Consider the following 18,903-nt stretch of genomic DNA (forward strand, 5'->3'; position numbering starts at 1 on the left):
GAAATGAAAAGAGATGAAAGCATTCACATGGATAAAGAAACAAAATGCGCTCAACTTGCAAATGCCACAAACCTTATACTGAAAACCTCGAACACTCAGGAAATGACTGAAACCAATTTAACATTTGGCTATGCTGGATGGTCAACATACAAACATCTAGTGGATTTTTGTACATTAAAGGAGACCGATCAGAGTAGAAAGTTGGGGGGAAGTCATTACAATAACTACCCACAAAATGTGGTTTAGAAATTCAATTAACCAGACCAAGAAAAGATTTATGAAAGACAACTATAAAACTTCTGTATAAGGAAATTGAAGAATCTTATATAAATGGAAGAATGTCCCTATATTATGATGAACTTAATACAGTGAAAATGTGCATATGATTGAATAAAACAAAACAAAACAAAACTGATTGCCATAAATTAGATGTTGAATTATGGCGACTCTACAGGTCAGGGAGGATGAGTGAGGAAGTTTTGTATTTCTGTTTGTATTTTTCAAAACCTGGTAGTTTTGAACTGCTGAACCCATGGCTGCAGTCCATTCTGTAACTGCTCTACCACAAGGCAGTGTTTCATTTGATGTGCAAAGGCTCCTTTTGGGTAACAACTGATTCGATGGCACCTAACAACAATACACCAACAGGATGAGGATGGGGGCAATGGTGAGGGGGAGAAGGAAAGGGAGGAGGGGGGAAAGGGGAAAGGATGATTTACTGAGATGGAGTCACTGTTCTGATGCTGGGCTATGCAGTGACTTATCGCATTTTTGTCTTTGCATGTCTTCTACTCCTCCACTAAAAGGGGGAAATAATAAAACAGTAATAAATTAAAAAATTTCTAAAACAAAGGTACAAAAAGTGCAAGGTCACAGCTTAAAAACTATAATTACCTGTTTTTCTTATTTGCCAGATGTAAGCACTGGTCTAACTGGTTATAAATGGTTATAAAATGAGGAAAGATAAAATTGAAACTGAATTCAAATTTTTGGGATGTTAGGGCTAAAAATCCAAACAAACAACCACAGGCAGGAGTGTGAAAGGAGAGCAGATAAAACGGGTCCCTCAGAGAAGGCAGATGAGCTGCGTGGCCAATGCAGTAGGGAGCTGCTTCTCTGACCTTAACAAGCCCTCTGCTGACAACGTAGAATTCTTTGAGGGCACTGCCCTACAAAGAGACAGCTCTAGGCACCCTTAGAGAAGGTCTGGCTTCAGGTACTTAATCCCCTGACCACAGGGCTGCCAGTGCGGATTCCCTCTGAGGAGCAAATGGAGGGTCTTCACATTCACTGTCAGAGTGTTTACATCAACTGCTGGCAAGGACCTCCCACCCCCGATTTTTGCAACCCACATCTTGACTTCATACAGTCCTCCTCCGGGAGTCAAATGGAAAGATGCTATGAACTCATCTGACACCACTGCTGACAGTGTCCCAGGGACAATAGTTTGGTGGGGGTTCAGCTTTCGGGCCTGGGTGCCTTGGCAGCCACAGTCCTCCATCAGGGTCATCACCAGAGCTGCTCTTTGAGAAGATTGGGTCTCTGGCCTCCATGAGCTGCCTGGGAGGCAGGAAATTCTATTCAACAGCACTCGCGGTCCCCACACTAAAAGTAAGTGGGGCTTTATAACCCCACCACACACTAGAAGGAGGAGTCACCTCTTAACTCTGTGCTCACTTTGATTTCTGCTAGAGCCTCAGTCTCTTCACGCTGCTGAACAGGCCTCCCCATGAGTGGCAGCCAATCACATCTCCGAAGACCACCAACACCCACAACAGACCAGGGGGCCACTCAGCCTGACCTCCCTGGGGGCAGGTTTCCAAGGCCAAACACAGAGTGGGGAGCTTGAGTACCTTTCTCTCTTCTTGGGAAGAAGGACAGGAGACCTATTTGCTCTTTCCTCTTTAAGGATGCTTACCTTGATGCCCACCAGCTTTCAGAATTCCTCTGTCTGCTGAATTGGAGTGACGAGAAGTTCCTCATCTCTCTCTGAGACCCCGTGGAAGAAGTCAAAGGGCCCCAGTACTTGTCTGTTGGGACCTGACCCACAGAGTCCTTGGCAGTCCCCGAGCTCAGTGCAGCCCTCCCCATTTGGATTCAGTGGTCCACAGTTGGACACTTGTGCCTTCACTTTGACCCTGCACCATTGCTGGGATGCACATCCATACCAACCTGAAGCCCCAGTCCTCAGAATAAGGGGCACCCCTTCCTGAGACCTCACGGTCAGCAGTGAGAGCGAGGCATACCCAATGTAGGCTATAAGGGGAGGGTTGGGTTGCTGCATCAGAACCTGAAGGTGGGAGTAATGGCAACGGGGGGAGGCATGTGAGAACCTCCTAAGTTCTGGGTTTGGGGCTCATCATTTCTCACATGAGATTCAGACCTTGACTCAGAGTAGGCCTTGGAATTTCTACCTGTTCCCCTGAGACCACCTTTGAGCAGGGTTGGAGATTTCTGGCACAGATAAAGGCTCCCTACTGGAGTGCTTCTAGTTTGGGGGGGGTTCTTCTGTCTGGACACTCCCAAGGGGGGAGAGCAGGGACAGGGCTCGGCAGCCTCTCTGCTTCCTTGAGGCTGCTGCAGTAGCCCTAAGGGGCCTCCCCTAGCCTCCAGGGAGGGTCTGCTTCTCCTCTCTCTCCAGAAAGGGGCTGCTCTCTATCATTTGACACTCCAGGTCAAGTCAGCCCCTTGGCTCTGGAACTTTCAGGAGGGGAGGGACTTCAGGAACGCCTATACTCTTATGGTAGGTGTTCCCTTCAACACACATCCAGTCACGGACACCTCCTCCACAGTCCTGGGAATCTACTGTCATTTGATGGAGAGGCCTGAACTCCTCCAAGTAGAATCTGCAGCTTTCAGGGTCACTTTCAAGTAAAACAAATCCGCAACACAACTATCCCCATTACTACTGTAATCTTTAGAGAAAAGATCGCCAGACCTTTCTTCCACAACTTAGCTGGGTAGTTTCACACCACCAATCTCCAGCATAGCAGCTTAGCTTACCACAAAAATGTCACATCAGCATGGCTCTGACACACAGCAAGTTCAGCCTAAAATCAAGTGTCAGGACACTGTCTCTAGGGGCAGGCAATGTCCTTGTGTGGGCTTTGTGTGAGTCTAGTGGGCCGCGGGGTCCTTGTTTCATTTCAGTCCGCACTTCTTTGTGGCTCGGAATTTTCTTGTGCGATGCCTTCTGTAACTCCCCCTCCCCCGGCACGATCCTTGCAGACTTGCTCAGGCTGCTCTCTGATGCCTCAGAAGAGGTGAACTTTACACACATGCTACACTAACATTGCTTCTTGAAACGAACAACAATTTGCCATCAAAAACCAACAAGCCCCACTCTCAGCCAATGCGCCACACACGTGACCCCTCATGTGCCTGCATATCACCAGAGTCTGAAAAATATTCTCCATGGGTGCTTGCCAAATCACCCTCCGGGTGTTCTAATTTTAAGGCCCTTTCAGCAGTGTGGGCTCTGGTTCCCCCAAGACAATGCAAAATGCTATGTCCTCCCATTTCACTCACCTTCAGAAACTCTGGGTAGGATGTAGATTAAACACGCAGTCAGAGAGTATGTTCAGGTGCACTGGAACAAGAGCACATGGCACCTCCCAGTCTTGTGCTCTGCTTATTCACGAATACAAAGTCAATGTGAAGAGCACTTCTCCATTCCAGCTTTAATGTCTCCCCGCTGAGCCACACTGAGAGATTGAATGGCATCTCCTCTGCTGTTGTAAATCCTCCCCTCTCTATCTGTGCATGAGATTCCTTTTGGGGGTAAGGCATTCTTTGTCACGTTAATACAGCCATAGCAGTGTAGGGAAATGCTTTCAACAAGTTATTTGGAGATAAAGCTGGGCAGATTAGGCTCAGGAGAAGGTTGATTTGGGCACAAGACTGACACTATGTATTTGAAGACAATGGAGGCAGTCAACAAGTGCAACAATCCAAGGATGGCCTTCTTGAGGTGCTGGGAAAGGATCCACCCCCACCCCTCCCCTCCCCCCACCAAGCTAGGAGAAAGACAGCCTTCCCTAGATCTCATGCCCAGAAAGCAGACTTCTAGCTTCTTACCCTGTGAGAAACATAATTCTGTTTGAGAACAACAACTCCTTGTGGTGTTTCTGAGCAACTAAGACACACACCATCTGAATGGGTGGCCTCTGCATACTACATCCTCATCTACCGCCCCAGACAACCTATTTTAAAAGGACTTTACCCGAAAGAATTGGAAGTTTCCCAAAAACCAAAATGGCCCTGGTCCTGACATTAGCATGACCCTGCTTTCATAGGGGTGGTCCCCTATGCATCAAAGAACTAAGTTTGACATTTTTATCTCTGATTATTGAAAACAATCAATTCAATTCAAGTGCTAGGTCATTAGTTCAAACCCACTAGGCACTCATTGATAGAGTTACGATGCTGTCTACTCCAAGAAAAATGTATAGCTTCTTAAACCCTATGTCAGAATTACTCCCGGTCAGTAGATCTTATGGTTTGGGTTTTCTAAGATTACTAGAAAAGGAGGGACTATATAAGCCCAAACCTGAAGAACAACCTTAAGGACAGAGGAAAGGACAAGGTGCAATGCAGCTTACTCATTGAGGTCTCAACGTCTAGGGGTTGGCTCTAGATCATAGAGCTTTCTCTTTGGGGTCTCCTGACTTGGATTATAACATCTCTGCACAGGTCAGGGTACAGTGTTTTCCTGGGAACAATGGAAGTCTTGGAGTGCTGGTACTTCTAGACACGTTGACCTAACCTTATATGGCTCTACACTTGCATGCTTTCTGTGTATATTAAGTGGGTAAATGTAGCTATAGGAATTATTATTGCAGGATTTTCTGAGACATTAGAGAACTAACAAGTCCTCAGCAGAGATTGACAGTACAGACCATTTTGTGTAGACCCAACTCTGGTTGAGTGGGTAATAGGGAAAGGCTGACTGGGTGGTTGATACAGAAGGATGGTATCCTTTGTGCTTGTGAACTAGTCTCTGAGGACCAGAGAAGGGTACTTGAGAGGGAGAGAGAGAGAGACCAGTTGGTTTGAAGAGCAGGACGTTGTGCAAACTCCCAAGCCTTCTACTGCTCTCAGACGGCCTGGCCTTGGTTGGCCAGAGATGTTTTGACCCAGCTCAGGATAGACAAGGATGAAGTCTAATGTAACTCTGGGTGGTTACAATCTGAGAGTGTTTTTGCCATGAAAGTGGCTAAATCGGTGAAAGGTGGAAATGGGAAAACTGGATTTATGCCAACTCTTGCTGTGATAGGTAGGTTTATTGTGCCAACTGGCAAATAGGTACATGTTGGATTAATAAGAGCACCATTTGTTTGGAGGCCAAAGAAATACATGGCTCAAGAAAACCCAGCCTTCTCTCTCTTGGTCTTTCATGATCTGACCATCATGGGGCTGCTTTAGCTAGTTCTCTGCCTCACCGTGTGAGGAATACTGCCAGCGGGAAAGCTAACCCATGGATCATATCGCTACAGCTTGAGGTTCCATTGAGACTTGCTCTTCCACACTGTTGGTGTAAACATCGCTTGAGCTTGAGGCTGGCAGATCTTGTCGTTTTGCATTGCTTGAGTTCAATATCCCATCCAGGCCTGCTTCGCTAAGCTCCTGAGCTGTTGACTGTTCATGACCTGCCGGCAGTTTACTATCTGTGGGCTGACTGCCTGCATTGCTCAAAAGTAGACTCAGTTGTCTGCTTCCTTGAACTTGGACCCAGCAGCCCTCATGAATTAAAGGACTTCCAGTGTATTAACTGTTCCACGGAAGTGAGTTGAACTGATCCTTCTGCACTCCTGTGTACACTAATTAGCTGTAATATTCCTTGGTGATACATACATGTACATATATTCATAAGTGTCCTGGTTTTGTTTCTCTAGAGGACCCTGTCTAACACACTGTCCATGAACTTAGTGGTACAGGTTGGATGTAAACACTTTCCCCACTTATAGTGCAGTTGGTAGTGTGATCCTGCTATATCCCATCATTTCCCCTTCCTTTTACCTCTCCTTTAGGTAGTAGTGAAATTCTCAGTGTCTCTCTATATGACTGCGACTACTAGTATCAAAATGTCTATTGGCAGTACTTCCATCGCCTATGCTGTAGACTTAGAGTAACAGGGAGCCTTCACTGAAGTAATGATTGAAATAATTCAGATAATTAATGTTTGGGGAATCAATGAGACAGTGATTAAACCCAAATTATGAATCAATTTCTCATGCATTTTGAAGATGCTAAGCAAATCGAGGCATACATTTGAAACTTTATTAAGAGGAAAGAGAATAAGAAAAACTAAGACTTGATTAATCTTTATTCTAACCACACCCCACCCCTGATTTCATGATTCCAATGATTTTGCTATATTTTACTCACATTTTCATGTCAAGCCCTGTGCCAATGGCATGTCATCTTATTGAAGAACCCAAGCCCAAAATCAAAAGAAAAAAACATATTTTCAATCTATTTTGAATATAACAGAATGTTTCATCTTCAACCTAATAGACAATAAATAAATGCGTGGTTCATGATATTTATAAGCTGAGATTATTTACAAAACATCTTTAATTAAGATCAGCGTTAGAAAAAACACCCACATATACTTAGTTGGATGAGATATTGTTAAACAGATATGTACTCATAGATATATGTGTGTCAATATAGGAGAAGAAGGGGAAATGTGTGTGGAACAATGGCATTGAAAATCATGGAATTTCTCACAAATTTTTGGAGCATGTGTGTGTGTGTGTGCGTGTGCGCATGTGCATGCCTGAACATGTTCATGGGAAAATTCTATTCTCTGTTTATACATCTATCCTAACACTTCTTTGAAGGACACACACACACACACACACACACGGTGCCATTGACAGGAAAGCATACCACTATACACAACGTTGGCAGTTCAACCAGCTTTTCTGCAGAGTATAGTTGAGACTATCAGCTCTTATAAAGGAAAACTGGAAACCCTGATTAAGGTAACCATGATTCGGAATACACTTGATGACAGTGGGTGTTGATTTTGAATGTGTACATACATGCATACACACATACATGCATACTTGATTATGCTTTATTGGTTATGTACAAGCATTCAATTCTGTGAATCATAACAAAGTAGGAAAAACACGAAGAAAACAGGAATTCCAGAATGCTTCATTGTGCTCATGCAAAATCTGCAATAAATTAGAAACAACTGTTCAAACAGACTAAGGGGAAAAATCAGGAAAAGTGTGTGTCAGGATGGCATCCTCTCACCATATGATTCAATCTGCATGCTGCACAAATAATCCAAGAAGCTGGACCATATGAGAAATAGCTTGGTGTCAGGACAGGAAGGAAGGCTTATTATTAAGAATGTTTGATATGTAGGCAACACAATTTTGCTTGTTGTAAATGAGGAGGACTTGAAGCACTTGCTGATGAAAATCAAAGCCTGCAGCCTTCAGTATGCATTACAAGGCAATGTAACCAAAAGCCTCCCAACTGGAGCAATATATGAGATCATGATAAAGGAGAAAACACTGAAATTGTTAAGGATTTCTCTTGCTTGGATCCAAAATCAGTTTTTGTGGGAGCATCAATCAAGAAACACGTAAGTGTTTCCTTGGGCAAACCTGCTGCAAAAGGCCTCTTTACAGTATGAAAGAGCAAAGATTTCCCTTTGAAGACTAAGGTGTGCCTGGCCCTACCATGGTATTTTCCACCACCTTATAGGCATGTGAAAGTAAGATAATGAATAAGGAAGATCAAAGGGGAATTGATGAATTTGAAATAAGGTGCAGGGTGGAGAGTATTGAAGGTATGATGGACTCCCTAAATCACAAACAAATCTGTCTTGTAAAAGTACTAGCAGAATGTTCCTTAGATTCAAGGACGGGAGACTTTCTCTCAGACATGTTGGACATGTTATCAGCAAAGAGCAGTTGCCCTGCAGAAGGCACATGAAGCTCACCAAGTAGGAGGTCAGCAAAGAAGAGGAAGACCCTCAACTAGATGGATAGATACAGTGGCTTCAACAATAGGCTCAAACTGGACAATTTTGAGGACGCTGAAGGACCATTCAAAAATACTTGGAAGCACACGTTGTAGATATATCATCCTTTGTCACTTTGAGGATAAAGAGTGTAGTGGTGGAGTCTAGCTTGTCAATCAGATCCTATCCAGTGAGGCTTCTGTGTGGGCATGGCCTTCTTCTGAGAATTCAGGGAAATCTGGTATTTCCTCCTTGGAGGCGGAAGACACCTCCATCTCTCTGATCACACTCTGGCAGACGTAGCAGCTGATAAGACACATGGACCCACCCTGATGCAGAGACCCCTGCCAGTGCTAAGATGTTTCCAATGACCCTGGGTCCAAAGACTTTCTACCCACAGGTCTGTGATCTTCTACATTCGGCATCATTCCATGTGTTACGTGAGTCTGAAGAGGACATTATACATTGGTATCAGACATATGGGCTAATGTAGAAATTATGGACTTGATCTCGACTGAGCTAGAATGTGTTCTCAATGTTCAATTGTTCTTGTATATGAATCCCTTTCCTATACATATGTGTGTGTCCAGGGGTTTGTTTCTCTAGTCTACCCAGACTGACACAGCACATAACAGCATGAGTGTGTGTGTGGGGGGGGGGGGCAGTGGGAGTGAAACAATACAGTTACTTATATCAAATAATACAACAAAGCCGATAACCATTTTTTCCATCCAACCCACCTCACCTTCACTATTTAGATTGTCAACTGTTCTTTTCAGTTAAAAAGCATGAAATCCTCCTTGGACTTCACTTGGGACAAGAGGAGTTGCTGGACTTACCCTGAAACCGCACTGGCCATTGCAATAGTGCCTTCCCTGCCTGCAATTCTGGCTCACACCCTCTCTTCCTCATCTCATAAAGCCTCTTCCTACGGAGCTGGGAATAAATTGAATCTTAGCCCCAAACCCTAGATTCAGCGTGGGTCCCAGGGAATCCTGGAATTGAGAGACATAGCTTGGGCTTAGCAGTGTTTCTCAAGGGCACTGAGCATACCCTTCTGACCATGAGCAGTGGGGCTGCTGATCAGAGAATGCAGGTGGGAGGCGGGGGAGGACAGATGATGTGGGCCTCATGGAAGAAGATTGATAAGAAGGTGAGTGAACTTTGGGCAGGAAGGAACTTCACTGAATTTCATGGGAGGGTCTTCTGTAGTTCTACTTGTGGACACTGCTCTAAGAACACCCAAGGTCGGCCATGTCCCATGAGAACTCTATCGAAGAACCAAAGGTGAGGTTTCTGATGCACCCTACAAGCCCAATCTGGGACCTGCTAGGGTAACACCTGGGGATTCCTCTGAACAGGGCTCAATGGGTCTTCTCAGTCCAATTTCAGGGCCATCAGATCAAAGATGGGCAGGATCTAGGGTAGGTCCTTTACCCTCTTCTACTCTGAACTTGGCCTTTCCGAGTCCCAGAGATCTTCCAGCAGGAAAGGAAGAAGCCATGGAGTCCTCACTGCTGGCAGGTGTGCATCTCCAGGGCTGACGCCCAGAAGGGCCTATTCCATCCAGACTTCCTGGGAGGATTCAATCCTCATTCAGGGCCCTGAATGGCTCCTGGAGGGGCTGGGACTCATTCCTTCTATGGGATCAGTGGCTGCACCTCCAGACAAAGGATCCCCCTTCCATTTGACCTGATGTATTCATGGAAGTGAGGAAGTCTCAACTCAACAGCCCTGCCTGGCTCTGCAAAGCTAAAGGCTAAAAGCAAGTGCAGGGTTAGACTTTCCCTGTTCCCTCCATTCATCAGTAAGTGACTCTGGGTCTTCCTTTTGCCTTTGGACAGAGTCTAGGGCTCTTCATCTCTTGACTCCACTCCTATTTCTAATTTGATGCCCTGTACATTCTGTGCCCCAATTAGGGAGAAACCAGGTTCCCTTCTTGCTACCCTTGTCCAGGTTTGTTTGTTTTTTGCTTTTTTAAGGCTGAAAGCTGTGACAGGCAATGGAGACCCTCTGGTACATGCCTCCATGATCCTCACTCTGGGCCCCACATTTCACTATTTTATATTTAATTTTATTGGGGGCTTTTATAGCTCTTATCACAATCCCTACCTATATCCATTGTGTCATACACATCTGTACATATGTTTCCATCATGTTTTTCAAAAGATTTTCTTTCTGATTACAATGATCTACATGTGACCTCTTCCCTGGGGGACAGACAACAGAAAAGGGGGTGAAGGGAGACGCCGGATAGGGCAAGATATGACAAAATAACAATTTATAAATTATCAAGGGCTCATAAGGGAGGGGAAAGTGGGGAGGGAGGGGACAAAAGAGGACCTGATGCAAAGGGCTTAAGTGGAGAACAAATGCTTCAAAAATGATTAGGGCAAAGAATGTACAGATGTGCTTTATACAATTGATGTATGTATATGTATGGATTGTGATAAGAGTTGTATGAGCCTCTAATGAAAAAAAAAAGAACCGAAAAAAAAAAGATGAAAAGACACAGCATTTTCCCACGAAAAAAATGTGAAAGAATAGAAATGGAGAGGAAAGAAGGACAAATGGGAATGGAAAAACTGAAGTAGGAAGAGTGCTCTTATAATGTGAAGATTGCACTCAATTATATGAAATAAAAAGTGAATGAAAACAAATATTCCCTGTAAATTTTCACCCAAATCACAATAAAAATTTAAAAATAAAAAAATTTCTATTAAATACTTTTATTGGGGGCTCTTGTATCTTTTATCACAATCCATACATTCATCCAGCGTGTCAAGCATATTTGCACACATGCTGTCCTCATCATTTTCAAAGCATTCTTTTCCCATTTAAGCACATTTCACTTTTGACAGGGCCTAGAAGCCCTGATGACTGAGTTGTACCGGATGGGCTGCTAACTGTAAGGTCAGCTGTTTGAAGCCACCATCAGCTCTGCAGGAAAAAAGGACGGGTTCCTCCTGTAACGAGTTAGTCTTGGACCCTCAGAGCGGCGGTTCTACCTGTCCTACTGAGTCACCGTGAGTTAGCGCCTACTACAGGATAGTAAGTTTTGAGGGGTTTTTGTTTTGTTTTCTTTGTTTGAAGTGAACTTGTTAGTCACTAAAGACTCCAAGTCTGTATCAGCTTTACTTCTCCATCCTTTTTAATTTTTAGCCACTCAGCCCACTATTTCGATTTGCCAGAAAAGCCACAATCACCCTGTGTATATTTATACAGCTCATCTCCAGAAATGAAGTCAACTGGATAAAGAAACTCTGCTACATCCTTAAGATGAAATATTGTGCATCAAACAAATGACACCTCTCTGAAGCAGCACAAGACATGGGACAAGCCAGAGAACATGATGCTTAGAAAATGTAGTCAATCTTACAAAGAAAAATGATTAATATACCATTGTCATAAGGAAAACTAAGAAAGAGAAACATAGTTTATACACCAAAAAACAAGACTTTGGTGACTAACAAGAGGAATAGGATAGACAAGGGAACAGGAAGAGCTGTGCACAGGCCTTGTGGAGAGAGGGAGGAAGGAGGGCGGCCTGGGTAGGGGGGTTAGAAAGAGAAACAGAATATTGTTGTTGATTTCATTTCTTGGAATGGACTGTGTAAACATATATGATGTGTTTCTTTAAAAAGAAAATTCAACACAAAAAAACTTCCAGTTCCCTTATCCCTCAAACCTAAATATTGGTCTGAGTGGCTCAAAAAAAGGAAAAGGAAAACTGAAATGGATTTGGAGTTGCATCCCAAAGTCATATGTTGAAAACCACTGCAGGAGAAAGAGGAGTCAATCTGTTCCCGTAAAGATTTGCATTCTCAAAAGCCCAGAGAGGCAGTTGTATGCTATCTGATAGGGTCACCTTGAGGGCCGACTCAATGGCAGTGGGTTAAGCCTTTTCCTCCTGCCGACCTGAGATGAGTTCCTGAGGAGGAAATGAGGGGTCCTTTAGCTAGCGTATATGCTTAGGGTCTCCCAGGGCTGTCAGTATGGAAGGAACTATGTGGGAGTCACTTTGTTATCATTGGGCGCTCCCTAAAATTCTTAGGGTCCTTATATTGACAACAGACTCAACTTGCATATCCTCCCTCTCCTAATCTGAATCTCTTCCCATCAGATCAAGGTCCTCACATTCCTAAAACCAGGGAGACATGAAAAAGAGTGAGCACCATTAGGTCCCCTTGCTCAAGGCTTCTGGGGTTTGGTAGGAGGGGTGAGACTATGGGACTCCATGTTTCTGTGATCAGTGGACCTGGTCGTTCTCACTCAGGGGAGGTGTGGGACTCTTCCCCCGACTACCAGAGTCCCCCAGCTGAAAACCAAGGGCCTCACATCCCTGACCCAAAGTTTAGAGGAAATGAGCAGCTGCTTTAGTCTGACAACTCTGCCCAAGCCTCCCAGGGCTCACAATAACAACAGTACTCTTCGCTGATTCAGGATTCTGAGGTGAGTAGTGTAGTTTGTCCTCTCTCAAGGTTGTCACTCTTGGTTGATTTGGAACCAGGCCTTTTATTTTATTTTATTTCTTACATCATTTTATTGGGGGCTAGTACAGTTCCTATCACAATCCACACATCCATCCATTGTGCCAAGCACTTATGTACATTTGTTGCCTTCATTATTTCCCAAACATTTTCTTTCTACTTGATCCATTGGTATTGGCTCCTCATTATTTTCCCTACCCCCTCTCCTCGCTCCCTCCAGAACCCTTAGTAATTTATAAATTATTATTATTTTTCATGTCTTACACTGACGGATGTCTCCCGACACCCACTTTTCTGTCGTCTCTTCCCCTGGGAGGGGATTATAGATAGATCATTGTGATTGGTCACCCCTCTGTCCTTCCAACTTCCCTTTACCTTTCTAGTATCACTACTCTGATTATTGGTCCTGGGGGATTTATCTGTCCTGGATGCTCTATGTTTACAGCTCCTGTGTACATGCTCTGTTTCAACCAGATTTGTAAGGTAGAATTGTGGTCATGATAGTGGCTGGATGAGGGAGGTGCATTAAAGAACTAGAGCAAAGTTGTATGTTTCATCTGTGTTTTACTGCACCCTGGCTGACTTGCCACTTCCTTGTGACCCTTCTGTAAGGGGATGCCCAATTGTCTACAGATGAATTTTGGGCCTCCACTCCACATTCCCTCTCTTTCACATTTGTATGATTTTTTGTTCTGGATTTTTGATGCCCGATCTTATGGACATTTCATGATCACACAGGCTGGTGTTGCCCTTCCATGTGGGCTTTGTTGCTTCTCAGCTAGATGGGTGACCATTTATTTTCAAGCCTTTAAGACTCCAGACGCTATCTTTTGATAGCCGGGCACAACAAGCTTTCTTTACCACATTTGCTTATGCACCCATTTTGTCTTAAGTGATCTTGTCAGGAATCTGAGCATCATGGAACACCAGGTTATTAGAGCAAAGTGTTCTTCCATTGAGGAAATATTTGAGTAGAGGCCCAATGTCCACCTGATACCTCCATACTTAACATCTGTCCATAGAACTATTTACCTACTGCTATATATCAATATGGTTACATGTGTTCATGCCTGTGTTTAGACCTCCATAAATGTACATTTGCTTTCTAGTTCTTTCCTCTCTTTCCTTTGACTTTTCTCTTGTCCCAATATCATGTCTGGCCTCCATTCGAGTTTTGGTAATTCCTCTCAATTACATTGCCTTTGATCAAGCCCTACCAGGCATCCTATGCCCTCCTAGACATTGACTTTATATCACTTCTTGTTCCCTTGTCCCTTGGTCTGTTAACACACACACTTCCTTTCCCCTGCCTCCCCATCTCCCATGCCCACCCAAAACCATCATAATTTTCTCCTCCAGATTGTTTATCCCACTTATCTTATCCACTAAGGTATGTAGAGACAGTAATAAGCATAAAAACAAGACAGCAAAACCAAACAACAAAAGGAAACAACCAACCAAAAAACAACAGAAACCAGAGACACGGACAGAGCTGGAGCTGGAGTGACAGCAGTGGCACAAGGAGTGTGAGCGGTACCTGCAGGGCAGATGGCCCCTTCACCTCCAGCTTGCCCCTGAGTCTCCTCTGTCACAGCCTGCTGGGGATGAGGTCGCTGTACTGGAGCAAATGGAGTTGCTGGGGACCTGGTACCTCTAGTTGGTGACACAGCTCCTGTACTCTCACCCCACTTTGAAGCCCACTGAGCTGCACATCTATGCCCAGTCTAGCCTGGACCTGTTTCTGGGAGGGGAGAGCAGCCCAGAACCATGGGACATCTTGATGGCAGCCTTTGAATTTGACATCCACAAGTTATCAAGGGATGCAGCTTCGCCCTGAGTAACTGTTGATTTGTGGCCCATTTGACTGACCTGCTGGACCACAGTGAATGGCTGCAGGCCCCAAACCTCTACTTCAGATCCAATGTGAGAGAGTTCATCCTGTTGGAATAAGCCTCCTCATAGCTCTTTGCGCGTCACAGCCTCTGGCAGCTTGGTGTGCATTACTTTGATCACTGTCCTGAGTTGGGCTGAGTCTCCTTGGAGCTGCACATCAAATGTGGCCCTCTCAACACTGAGCAGAAGGCCCTCAAGGCGCTACGGTTCTGTGAGCAGCAGGGGATGACTGAGCAAGTGCACAGCATCTGTAAGGTCTTGGCCATGAATGCTGTCCAAAACAACCACCTAGGCTCAGCCTTCTCCAGGAGCCTGGGAGCCAAAGACGCCACCTTGGCCACACTGGTGTCTGACAGGTTCCTCATGAACTACTGTGAGTGGGGCTGCTTCTCTGACCTGGATCTCATTGACAAGTGGCACCAGCCATGATGCTCAGCGACCAACTCACCTTCCTGGGGAAGTAACGAGAGTTCCACCGACTCTATGGGGAGAGCACTTTGTGTCTGGCTCCTCCCTCCTCCTGTCCCTGATGACAACACTAACCGACCCCAGTCTTTCTGGATGACCCTCCTGACAGATGCCCTGCCCCTTTTGGAAGAGAAGCAGGTGAACTTCTCAGCAGAGCAGACCTATAAGCTGAGGTGTCTGGAGGACCTGAAGGAAAGAAGAACCGTATGATCCCAGTTTCATGGGCTGGGGTCCCAAAATGCCACCATAGAGACCACTAAAGTGGAGATGCTGAGACTGGTTCTTTCCTTAAACCTCGCCCAGGCAATTATCAAAGAAGACTCCTTGTAAGTTTCCTTAGCCTGGCAAGAACTGCTCTAGCAGTTCCAAAAGAATAAATACTTACTTTTGAAAAAAAAGAAAAGAACAAATATATTTGTCTTGGAGGAAATACAGAGTTTTCTTAGAAGCAAAGACAATAAGATTCCACCTCAGGTACTTTGAGTATCTTCAAAGGAGAGACCAATCCTTGGCGAAGGACTTCATGCTTGGTAAAGTCGAGGCACCGCCAAAGGGAGGAAGGCCCTGGCCAAGAGGGATCCACACAGTGGCTGCAACAATGGGCTCAAACAGAACAGCCATGGTGAGGATGGCCCAGGACTGGAAAGGGTTCAGACTCATGCACGTAGCGTCCCGATGAGTCCTAATGGTGGGGCGACACCTGAAATAGGCCCTTGGGTAGGATTCCTTGGTAGTGCAGCGGGCAGGCATTTGGGAGCTAAGTGGAAGCTTACTGAAAGTTCAGCAATTCAAAATTGCCAGATGCTTAGCAGGAGAAAGAGGTGGCAGTCAGCTTGCACAGGGGTGACAGTTTTCAAAACCCTACGGGCAATTGTACTCTGGAATGGATTGACCTGTGACAGGTTTGGTTTGGGTTTGGTTTAGATGCCTAGGTGGTAAAAAGGGTTTGCACTTGCCTGTTAATGTAAAGGTTGGTTATACAAATGCTCCCAACACTGTCACAGCAGAAAGGCTTCTGTGAAGATGACAGCCAGGAAGACAGTGTGGGGTAATTCCACTTTGTAAGACATTGACAGATTCATGAGTCAGAAACAACTCAATAAAAATGTTTTTTTTTCATTTTCTTAAAGTGACTGCATCTACCAAAAAGGTGAAATTATTCACAGTATATTAAAGATATGTGCTATTTCCCAGCATAATTATGCACAGGTCACACCTCCTGTAATTGCAGGAAGTTCTTCACAACTAATTTGAGCAAGAGTCTGGTCTCAGTGGAAAGGCCTGCATAAAGAAAGAGAGCCTGTCTTGTTACGGTGTGTGTGTGTCTGGATGTCCTGGGTTCTTTCTCTCTTCAAATGCAGAGGGAAAGGCTCTCTTAATATCGGTAATTCCCATTTGTGCCGTCAAGTCATCTCCGACTCATAGTGAACCCATGTGCAAGACAATGGAACACCACCCTGGGCCCTGCACCATCCTCACCATTGTTATGTTTGAGACCCCTGTTGCAACCACATTGTCAATCCATCCCCCCAAAGTGATTTGTCCCCATATTTTGCTACTTTACCTACCAGGTCCTTTTCCATGGTATCTTCTTTATACATCATTCAGCTCTCACATGCATTTGAGTTGAATACAAATACTATGGCTTAAATCAGGCATACCGTCATCCTCAAAGTAATGTCTTTGCTCTTTAAACACATTACAGAAGTTTTCTGCAAGAGATTTGCTCAGTGCAGTATGTGGGTGGGTTTCCTGGCTGTTGCTTCCATGAGCATTGACTGTGGACACACGTTAAAAAATCCTTGACAACTTCAATATTTTCTGTAATTATCATGATGATGTCTATTGGACCAGCTGTGAGGAATTTTCCTACTCATGCTGGCAGTTCTTTCAATTACTTTAAGAATCATATTTTATAGGGTTGTGGGGACAGAAGTACATGTATTACTTGATAAGACTTGGAATTAAACTGCTGGGCTCCTTAATATTGAAATAAGAGCAGCAGTATTGCAACAAAACTCTTAGACGTATGGACTTGGACAGTCCATCAGCAATCTACTACAGAACAGTCTCAAGAAAATCTCACTTGATCAGATATACAGGACTGTACATTAGGTACTCAGAATGTGTCAGTAGTAACAAAACACAAACAAATTTAAAAGAGAGTATAGGTGGCAGAAAATGTATTTCATTAGTAGACAAATGGAAATGTAGCTTTTATGGGTAAAGAATGACAAAGACAGGTCTAATGTCACTGTATTTTTGTTTATCCAGTCCCAGGATGGATAGATGAACAAGCATTCTTTGCTACCCGTGGACATTTTATTAGCAGCACTAATAAGGAAACTACTGATTTAAAAATCACTGTAGTAGGTTGAGTTTGATTTCAAGATTTGAAACAATTGGAATCAATGTATACAGTAAACACTGCAAGCTCAATCTGTATCTGACAATAGATACCTCCTCAAAAGGCTTTCATAAAAGATGGGTGTCTTTATGTTCTGAAGCTGAGAAAATGTATTTTAGGAGCTAGAATAGTGACAGAAGGGCTTAGATTATCATGTCAGTTTACATCAGGATAAAGTTATTGATTCTTGCAGGAAAAAATCTATTAGCTAAAATAGTAGATGCTCTGGCTCCAGGGTTAAGCTACTTTTATTGCTTAGATGCGTCTCTGGGTGGTGCAACAGTTAAACCTAACCAAATGGTTGGCAGTTTGAAGCCACCCAGAGGTGCCTTGGAAGAAAAGCCGGACAATCTGCTTCTGATAGGTCACACTCCACCTGGAGCACAGTTCACTCTGTACATATGGGTGTCCCATGAATTGAAATGGGCTCGACATCAATGGGCTTGGTTTGCGTTTTTGGCTTGCATTGGGTCAGGTTTGAGATGGAAATGAAAAATCATACTCATGAAAATAAGATCGTCTGAAAGCTCACCCCATTAAGCACTACAATGGTTTGGAAAACAAATGTATTTCAGAAGATAATGTTTTCTTCTTCTTCTTCTTCTTCTTCTTCTTCTTCTTCTTCTTCTTCTTCTTCTTCTTCTTCTTCTTCTTCTCTTTTACTTTGCTAATCAAGAATATGCTTTAACCTTGGGAAAGTGGAATGATATATTTAAAGAATCAGTCCCCAAAGCAAATAGTGTAATAAATTAAAAAAACTAAATCATCTTGCTGTACTTCTTAAAATTACTTGCCTTTGCTTTTTATTTTACTAGGGGATTCCTGAGCATTTATATACTTACAACATACCCAGAAAAAGGTAAAGAATCAATGCGGATAATAAGAAAATTGTAGCATCCCTGTTTTATAGTGACAGTGGGAGGATTGAACAGGAAAATATAAAAATAAGAATATTCATTCCTCCTACTTGAAAAAAAGAATGAAACACACACCCGTCTTTTGCTTAGAGAAATTACATTGGAAAATTTGCACTGGTTAATTATTTCTCGACCTCCATGAGATGAAGGCAAATCATTTAAGCACTGGCTCTGTCTCTTGCCAATTTTATGAGCCAGAAATTATTTTTCTCAGGGACCTGGATTTCACCCTTTTGAAATCCAATTATCAAGTAAGGTAGTGGCCTGTCTCTCTGTATCCATAAGTGTTTGAGTTTGACTCCTGGCTCCAACATGTAAAAACAACCTATTATGATAAAGATAAGAGAGCTACCCCTAGTCCTGTGTGAATAACAAAGGAACTATTTGTGATTATGAGGCTCTGGGGGCACAAATGGTTACTGTGCTTGTCTGTTAACTGAAAGACAGGAGGTGTGATTCAACTCAGAGGCACCTGGTTAAAAAAAAAAACAAAAACAGGTGATCTGTTTGTTGAAAATCAAGCATTGAAAACCGTGTGGAGTGCAGTGCTACTCTGATGTCTATTAGGTCACCGTAAGTCAGAATTGACTAGAGGGGACTTGATTTTAAGAGGGACAAACAATGCTGTCAATTCCTCTCACTTGAGAAGATGTATATATTGGGTTCTACTAAAAGGCTGCGATTTCTTTCTGTGTTTGCAATCTCTTTAGTAGATTCCATTTTATGCATAGCACAGTCTAG

The 18,903-nt window shown here is 43.8% G+C and overlaps 1 pseudogene; it reads left to right on the forward strand.

Moving 5' to 3' along the window:
• The first annotated feature begins 9,241 nt into the window (after window positions 1–9,241).
• On the forward strand, window positions 9,242–15,168 carry LOC142433215 (nuclear pore complex protein Nup85 pseudogene; annotated as a pseudogene).
• The last annotated feature ends 3,735 nt before the right edge of the window (window positions 15,169–18,903 follow it).

This window comes from Tenrec ecaudatus, chromosome X (genome assembly GCF_050624435.1).
Source record: "Tenrec ecaudatus isolate mTenEca1 chromosome X, mTenEca1.hap1, whole genome shotgun sequence".
Lineage (NCBI taxonomy): Eukaryota > Metazoa > Chordata > Mammalia > Afrosoricida > Tenrecidae > Tenrec > Tenrec ecaudatus.